The 9,971-nt window shown below is 31.4% G+C and overlaps 1 long non-coding RNA gene across 1 annotated transcript; it reads right to left on the reverse strand.

The window, feature by feature from the left end:
• Positions 1-7,632: 7,632 nt before the first annotated feature.
• On the reverse strand, positions 7,633-8,774 carry LOC145063751 (uncharacterized). Its single transcript, XR_013688041.1, has 2 exons — positions 8,664-8,774; positions 7,633-7,933 (listed from the first exon to the last, which is right to left on the reverse strand). It is a non-coding gene; the product is annotated as an uncharacterized LOC145063751 (long non-coding RNA).
• Positions 8,775-9,971: the final 1,197 nt, after the last annotated feature.

The raw sequence follows: 9,971 nt of genomic DNA on the forward strand, positions 1-9,971 counted from the left end.
ACCTTTGAATTGAAATATTTTGTAATGTTGAAATGACTTAGCCGTCTAGATCAAGATTTCATTTCAGTTTTTCCATTCTCTCCAAACTACCCAGTCTCTTTCACCACTATCACATCCTCATGATCTTGTCATACGCCTCCCCAACTCTCACTCTTTTAATTTTGTCATCTAAACTTGCTATGACTTCATTTATTATGCCTCAAAACAATTAGTTTTTCATTTTTGCCTACCAAACTCCTACTCTTTCAACATGCTCAATCTTTGAACCACACATGACATGACATATTTCAAGGTATAGCCCTAACCCGAAACCCGACACGAACTCGACACGAAAATAAACGGGTTGACACGGCACGACACGTTAATTAAATGGGTCGGGTTAGGGTCAAGCACTTTCAACCCGTTTAGTGTTTCGACACGACACGAACCCGACACGATTGCCACCTCTAGTTGCACGTGTCGTAAAAAATGAATTTTAGAAAGGTTGCTTATTAGCCTAATCAATCTAAATAAAAGTCGTAGTAATAAAAAAAAACTGAGAGCATGCATATAGATAACATCCAAATCTTACTATGATAAAGTTATGATTTTTCAAAGTTTCAGCATAGCAGTATGGACATAGAAATCGAAATTCAAATAGGTTGATTGTTATTCAAAACAATGTAAACGAGAACTGAAGATCTCGTGCATATGAACCCCTCGATATAAAGACAATCGAGAATGGAGTTCGTACAAAGGATATACGAATTTCACACGGACTTTAACAATCTAAATCGGTCTAATAATGAGCTTTAGTTAGAGTGATATTTAGTTGTTGAGAACTTAATGAAAGTTTTAGAGCTCATCGAGAGTATTGTGGGAATATATAGAACGTTGAAAACGGAACTCCTACGCGAAAGTTATGGTTGTCCAAAGATCTGCAAGAAACTACCTGGGCTGACGGCATGACACCACCAAGAGGCGCCACGAGGCAATGTCGACATTCCTTTTCGTCTGAGAGACATGATGACATGGCTTCACAAGGTTGTGACATGTGACATCATGAAATGGTGACACATGTCACCTTCTAGAAGATGTTGAGGTGGACGAATATGCATGCAACATGTGTTGGGCAAAGAAGGAGACACGTCATTGAAGGGTGTGGCATGCCCAATAAGATACGCGGCATGCCTGGATTTAGAACCCTATAAATACCCCTCAAAATCTTCTCATTTCTCACACATTTCAAACTCATTCTCTCTTAAACGTTTTCCTGCTTTTGGTCCAACTTTTCTTAGTTTTTAGAGTGTTTTAGTGGGGCTCTAAATCATTAGAGAGTCCAACAAATAGAAGCTTTCGGGTCGATATTCCGCCCTCGCAATTTCTTGGTTTTTGCTAAAATCCGTGTAAATTAAGTTGCATTTATTTTATTCCAAGTTACTTCCATGTGTAACTTATATTTATGTTCATAGTCGTTATTAGGAACCTATAAATAAAATTTATCAATGATTCCAAGTCACTATACAGATTGATCTACTTACGGGAATAATGTGTTGGGCTGAATTTAGTGAGGTGTTTAAAATGAGATTTCCAAACATAATACTTTGTACACCAATCAGACCCTACCTCCGATATGAACCTACCTAGTTGTTCCTTACTTGATAGATCTTGATGTAGACATTGGGATTAGTGAGGAATCTAGACTATCATTAGTCACCAGGAATATAAGACTAAAACTTAGTGATATTCATACCTAGGAAACATCAAAAGAAAAGCGAAAGTGTTAGGCGAAGCGCTGCCAAATTCATCAGTCATCCACTTTTAATAAGTGAATGCATAGTTACTTTCATCTTACACATAGAAATAAAGTATTTAGATAATTAAATATTTATATGTGCCTATTATCTGCAATATGTAATGGATGGAACTATATGACAAGTTTTTACTTGATTTAATTGTATAAGTATTTCCGTACTTATCTATATATATATATATATATATATATATATATATATATATATATATATATATATATCGGGTAGTGATGAGAGATGATTAGGAGATGTCATGACTTTTACTCGTGATGATTACGATGTAGTCATCTAACAAAGTATAGATAGCGACCACTGACGACTCTAACGGTCCAGTGGAACAATGGCACACTCAAAACATGTAAGTGATGAACTATATGTTCATGCGATGTACTCTACCCCTTATGGACATGTATTGCAAAATAGTACTATCTATGTGATGTTAGGCGATGATCCTTAGGAGAGGTCCTTAGCAATGAAAATATAAGAAAATGTGATGTTGGCAATGATCTTTAGGATTAGTTTCGTAGAGATAAATATAGAAGAAAAATGGAGATGGGTAATCAGGTAAACTGTTTGATAATTAAACATATTAACTATATTACTGTGGGTTGAAAATCATATGTACTCGCCATGTTTCCCAACCTGACATATTTAGTTTCTTTGTATCACAGGTATAGATATGAAGACATTTGATGTTTGGATCTGATGAAAGATTAAATGAAATGTAGGCTATTAGATATTGTAAGACCGATAATGATTATGTTTATACTTGTGTTTCTTATATCAGTTATGACATCTCAAAGTTTTTAATAATCGTTGAAAAACATCTCTTCATAAATACTTTTTATAAGACAAATTCTGTATTTATAAATAAACTCTATTTTAAAATAAACATAAATAAAAAGGTTTTTTCTGACCGTAAAAATTGGAATATCACACAAAATAACTTAATGTAAACTAAAAACTAGATAATTTCTCAATTCAATTAATGAGATTCGAATTATAAGGGAGTTATGGTTGAAAATCCTAAAAAAAACTCCATCAAAACTGTAATTAAGCATCGAATACGGAAGTTGTTGCTTGGAGAATGAATCCGGAAAGAAAATAGAAGTTTGTAACTTCATTAAACTCTACAATCAAGCTTGAAATTAGGATTTGAAGACACAACTCAAAGTCCTAGAAAATGAAATTGAAGATATTAACAGATAAATGAGAGGTCATGGCTTCAATTCTCGTTAGGAGACATAGGTGGTTTTAGGAGTAGGTTAGTTTACCGGTTCAAAAAAAAAAAAAAAAAAAAAAAAAAAAAAAAAAAAACAACAACAACAACAACAACCACCTTCTTCAAAGCTAGAAAATGATGAAACAATAGCTAAATCTTCATTAAAAAAATGATCTTTAAATCTCCATTGGACATGAAAAAACGCCTATTCTACACTTATTAGATCGTCCGGTATACACTACATGAACCGTCTCGTGGTCTACGTGGCCACGGAAAACGCCCGTACACACTACCCCGACCATTCATGGTTGGGCGTGTTCGTGGTGATTTGTGGTGGACAACATGAAGGACCACAACCTTCTTCTTCTCTCTCTTCTTCATGGTCGTGAATGGTACACCAACAATGGTTCATGACCGGTGATGGTCTCGTGATTCCGTTGTTTGTGATATGTATAGCGGAAGGCCTTACATGGTTGTTCTCGTATGGATGAAAGAAAAAGAGTAACTACCTTATATACTTGTTTATTTACACATTAACCCCTAAATCTATTTTTTCTGAAGTGATCACCATTTAAGTCTAAAAACTAGTCAAAGTTTCCATTCTTCCGATATAAACCCCATTTAACAAATTTGTTTATAAATTAAGTCACACCATGTCAAACTTATATTTAGCAAATTTGGCAAGTTTGATCCCTAATACTTAAATTTCCCATAATAACTTTCATAAATATTTCCAACTTAGAAAATTCGAATTTAACGTCTAACTATTAGTTTTCATAACATTTAAGTCCTTCATCTCAACTAAGTAAAGGTCATACAAAATTTTCTCTAAATGAGATGTTATAGTTATATGTCTTTCAAATGATTTTGTCAAATAATTATCTTCTCTTAAAATGATTTTGTCTCTGTAATCACAAAGAAACCTAAATGTCATATTCTATCAATTTAATTAGACTTTGAATTTCACATATCATACTTAAGTCTAACCACTTTTTATGTGTTCAATGCTTATTTTTACTAGTTCTCGACTCAATATCAATGTTCCAACTTAATTTTAATCAACTAACATAATCATTTCCATTAAGTTTCACTTTTTTAAAATTTTAAATTCTTACATTTTTGCAACAAGGAAGAGTGGTCATTCCAAACAAACTTATGGTTGATTAACTAAGTCAATTTACCCCTAAAAATTTAAAACTACCCATATAAAGCTCATTTACCCTAAATAGATCGAAATTTCCAAATTAGGTTGCTTCCAATACCAAAAGTAAAGTTTTATCTTCTTGATAATAATTAATAATGATAATACTTTTTTTTTACTCATCCTCTCATTGATTTAGCCAAATGTCACACTCTCATTGATTTTGTCAAATGTCACACTCTTATTGATTTAGCCACATGTCATTTTGTAGTTATTTTTAATTAATTTTTTTTCCACATGGCATTTTGTGGTTTTTTTTCATTTTATTAATTTCCACGTAATATTTAAATGTCATAATTGCAATAAATATAATAATAATTGCATATCAATTTCATTAATTGACTTCTTTTTAATTTCAAAAATTCAAAATTAAAGTTTATTAGTTTCCTTTGTTTATTTATCTAACTTATTTGTTTAAATTAAAAGAAAAACAAACAATTTAATTTTAATAATTCAATATTTTTCTATTTTTTTCTCATAAATTCAAACTTCTCAAATGTTTAAAATTTCATATTTTTTTTCTTTAAAATGAACCCATGTAATACATAGGTCTTACACCTAGTAAGCTTTTATACATACTTCTAAAGCATTATAGACGCGCAAATCTTTTACATTATCTTTTTCTAAGGAATTCTAATCTTTCCAAACTTAACTCATATTCTACTTGACCTTCAAATTCACATTTGGGGTAACTAATCCTGGTTAACTACTTCTATAATGTAATCTCTTTAAGGTGGAATTGTTCGATATTTTTTTTTTTTTGAACCGGCAAATACAAATATACTAATCTACTCCTAAACTAACACCTAATTCTACCTATGTCCACGACGGGACTTGAACCCTCGACCTCAAAGAGGGAGGACATCGACGAGACTAAGGTCAACTCCAACTTTTCTTTTTCATATTTAAGACTAAGGGGTGTGACGTTTTTTTACCGATGATAAAAATGTGTCATGTAAGCATCACGTCAACTTTTACATTTTTTATAATTTTCACCTACGGAATAGGGTGTGGTAAATAGTTTACCTATGAGTTTTTTTTCCTTTATTTTTTGTTTTTTAATTTCAATAAAAAAAATAAGAATTTTTTTAAAAATCATACTAAAATTAAAAATAACATAAAATTAAAAATTACATTTTAGAAATTCTAAAAATAAAAAATAACATGAAATTAAAAACTACATTAAAACCTAAAAAAAACATGACGTGAAAAATTAAAACAAAATTAAAAAAAATAATAATAAAAAAAGCCTAGAAAAAAACATAAAATTGAAATTTCATTTGTTGTTTAGCTTATATTTTTCGCGAATAGACTGCTTCACCGCTTTAGCCGTCTCTTGGTCTTCGGGGTCGAGTTGTCTCACATCTTACAATTAACAACGAATACTCTATGAGTCGGAAGGTTTCAGTCATATGTCTATTCAAAGTAGAATTCAATTGTGTCATCATTTCTTAAGATCTAGCTGATCGTTCGGTTCTGACTGACGAATTTGAAGATGTCGCTTTGCCTTTTCCTTTTGCTAGAGCTTTCGTTTTGTCCCTTCTCATTGGAGGAGGAGACGGACATATTTCTTCAATGTTTTTGTTATCATCATTAAGATTAACGCCTACATGACCATCTGATGAGACTTGTTGTGAGCTCGAATATGAAGATATTCAGCTTCTTTTTGGTGGATTATCAATTTCTTCATGTGTTGCAAGTTCCCTCTACTTAATGCTTATTTTGACAACTCCCCACACATTAATAAACTTAAAAGGCTTTAACAAATCATCTTGGAATGTAGCGTGTGTTTTTTTCAACAAACCCGCTTCACTTTCTCCACTAGCTCATTGCTTTTCAAAGTTTGTGTAATTTTCATTCCAATGTGTGATGAGTTTGTTCATAAGATTCCATTTGGAGTTATATTGGTCGGAGGTCTGACAATCCGGATTTCGACCCATTCCCCTACAAAATCGCTCTGTGATACATAACCAAAATTGATCACGATTTTGACCATTTCCCGTGCCACCATCTTTGGATATGTCGACCATGCGTTTGCTAACTCAATTTCTTCTTTTTGTGTCCATCTTCTCGGATCAGCCTTCCCTTTCTTTTGTTGTTGAGGTTGTTCTTGTTGTTCTTCATGTTCGGAATCAGAAACAATTTCGGTTAAAGGTGTGAAAGGCGATTGGGATGGAAATTAGGTTTGAGATGGTTGGATTTAGAGTTGAGATTGGAAATGAAATTGTTGGGGCATTTGGAATTGTGCATAATAGCAAGGAACACCATCAATTTGTGGTCGGTAAGGTGGTGGTGATGACAGATCGTAGCCGAAAAGTGCGAAAGAGTTGTTAACATTTTGGTTTGAGCATTTTGATTGAAAGAGTTTGGATTGTTGGAAGACATTTTCAATGAAAAATGTTTGTTGAGAGTGTATAGTGTGGTTAAATTTTGAAAATATGAATTGTATACATAATAGTTTTTTTATGTATATATAAAAAAAAAAAAAAAAAAAAAGGAAAATTGCCCTGATAGCCATTGCCGACCGTCAAAAATTCAAACCTTCACCCCGGTAGAAAGCCACCGCCGGTAAAAACGACCTCACGGTTCGGTGTTCACCAGCAATGAAATCAGCCACGTCGGATACCGCCGGCAAATACTTTACAACACCTTGCAGCCTAAGGTATAGTAAAGCTTTTACCTTAATTCCAACAATATATGTTATTAATACATCATTATCTTTAGTAGACTTGACTTGTTATCTACGTACCTTATAATTTCGTAGGATTTCCATATATGAATTCTTAAATAGTAAGATAATGTCGAGAATTAATTGCATAGAATTCTAATGGTCAAACTAAGCAACGATTTGACAGCAATACGAGCTCATCCTAATGTTCATGCAAAGAAAGGATTATTATGCATCAACCAAAATCCATGACAATAGTCATGAAAGGGGTGATGTATATATCATCCAACCAAAACTCCAAATGGAATTATTCTTTTCATGAACAAAAAGGGGTGGAACCCAGTATTTTCAACACATTGTTGTATAGAAGATGAAAATTAAATACTGCAAAGTTAAATATCTAAAACTGAATAAAGCGTTCAAAAAATCATATATTTTTTTTGTCACCAATCCACTATCGTATTTCATACCAATTCAATAAATAATAACACAAAATAAAATTAAAAAAAATAAAATAAAATTCAAGATTTCTAAACTGAAAAACATGGTTTGAAAAAGTTGTTTTTTTGACAATTCATCTACATAAATTAAAAAAAAATTAAATTCAAGATTTCTAAACTGAAAAACATGGTTTGAAAAAGTTATTGTTTTGGACAATTCATCTAAATGAAAAGGTATGTTTAAGGAAATGACCGAAAAGGACATAATGTAAAGAAAGAACTACCTAATATCCAACCAAAGCACACAATAAAACAAAAGGGTACCAATATATTACTATTATATATATGAAATAAGTCAATCAATCATTGGTACTAATCAATCCACACCTCTCTCTCATAAGTTGCCCCTAATGACGGGGCAAATTGGTAATTTCACCTCTGAAGAAATACTGAGAAATCTTCACGCCATTGGATCATCCATTGCCAGTTATAGTAACCATACGCAAAAATCTTTGATAATTCCATTTTTGTCCTCCTCACATCTTCCCTCTTGATCAATGGAGAAGATTATTGGGACACGTGCAAAGATGACAGCCCTCGCTTCCTCCTCTGTCAATCATACAATCAAAATTAGACATTTCATGTTCTTGGTTTTAAACCCAAATGAATTCAGATATTAATGTTTCTAAAGGAGTAATAACTCATCTCTTTATTTGTCGTTTTAATAATAAAAGATATAAATGATGTAAAGATTATAAAGATGGCTAAACTAAATTATCTAAAAAATAAGTATATATCAAACTAAATTTGAAAAATTAAGTTTCCTTAAACTCATTGTATATGGTATTCATATTCACAATCTAATTAAAATAAGAATACGGTCCTTCCATTAGACTTATTTACATTGAAAGTAGAGAAGAATAATTGCATTTATCTGACTCATAAAAAATTTCAAAACTTTTTTTTAGAATAAAGTAGAATAAAAGACACCCACAAAAGGATAATTTATTTTCAAGAAAAAAGAAGCATATACCTACGTATATATAACATATTTGTATGTTTATACACATCCTTTACATTCCTATGTGTCTATAAGGAATGTTAAAACATATGAACGATGATGAAGAATCATATTTTTCAGAAAATTATCAACATGCATAATCTTATTCTCAAAAAACCAATGAAAATTCAAGATACACACATTCATATGACATAGATACATGTAAACACACATACATACATGCATATGTATACATATATGAATACACGTATGTATATACATAGATATACAACATATAGATACAAGATGATGATGCATGAATGAGAGAAAGAGACTTACAAGTATGAGTTGAGGAAGAAGAGATTCAAGAAGGTTTGGGGGGTAAAGAGAGGGGTTAAAGAAGAAGATGTCGGGTGGGGGTGGGGTGGGGTAGGGGTGGGGTGGGATGGGTAGAGGGGTTGAGAAGGCGTGTAGTTTGTTAGGTAGCTGGGCTGGATGACAGAGGTTGCGTGTGGGATTTCAACATGCTTATATATAGCTGGCCTTATATAGAGAGTCGAAAGTACTAAATTCAAGAAAATTTACAACATTTACTTCAAAAAGTACAGGTTACTGAAGAGTAGTTGTTCTGAAATAAAAAATATTACTCTGAAAATAGGCACCTGTAAGTATATGTTATCTCCTATTATGTAAGTTGCTTAGGTCACCACTCCCATCCTTTTACAGATTTTAATAAGAGAAATTATTTTTCATTTATATGTTTAGTCAATTCATTTAATTAATTTATTTTAGTTTGTACACGTTATATACACAATTTCAACGTATCATAAAAATATTGTTTAGAAATAAAGTAATAAGGAAAATAAATTTACTTAAAGTGGTTGACTTTTAGGTTTTGAGGGGATAATTAGTTAATTACTGAAATTTATGTGATAATAAACAAAATTCGAAAATTATTATATATGGGCTATACCTTTTTTTATACGTTAAAATAACAAAATGGAAGGAGATTGCCACACAGAAACTGTATCATCAAAACTAATTGTGTTTTCTTTTGTTTTAATAATATTTTACCTGGCGTTAAAAAAAATATATCAAACTTATTGTGAAATAACTATATACTTTTTTAATAAGCTATTTATGAAATCTTTTTAATTTTACGAAATTAATTTATTAATAATTTTTTCTGATTATCTTTTTTGTTAAGTCCTGTAATTCATATTTTCTCTTTTTAATGCATTCTTTGTCCAATACAAAATAAAAAATAAAAAAAAAAAAAAAAAAAAAAACAAGAGAGAGAGAGAGAGAGAGAGAGAGAGATTATATTACTAGTTTTTGCAAGTGGACTCTGTCCATATGGTGCAAGTTTTGAAGTTTCGCAAAAACTTCACAAACCTTTTGGTTAATTACTTTTCTTTGTTAAATCCCTTGTGATATGTTTTGAGAAATCGGAAATGAAATCACTACAAACATCTGTTAATACTTGGGTCAATATATAAGTATTTTCAAGTTCTTGTCATTGCAATATTATTTTTGAAACACAACACGATAAACATAACAATAGTCAACATTACTAATAAGTAATAGTGGAACACAAGAAACACTACATCAATGGAACACCAAAGAAGTTTCATTCATATCTAGAGA

Source organism: Lactuca serriola, chromosome 7 (genome assembly GCF_051521515.1).
Source record: "Lactuca serriola cultivar US96UC23 chromosome 7, Lser_US96UC23_V15, whole genome shotgun sequence".
Lineage (NCBI taxonomy): Eukaryota > Viridiplantae > Streptophyta > Magnoliopsida > Asterales > Asteraceae > Lactuca > Lactuca serriola.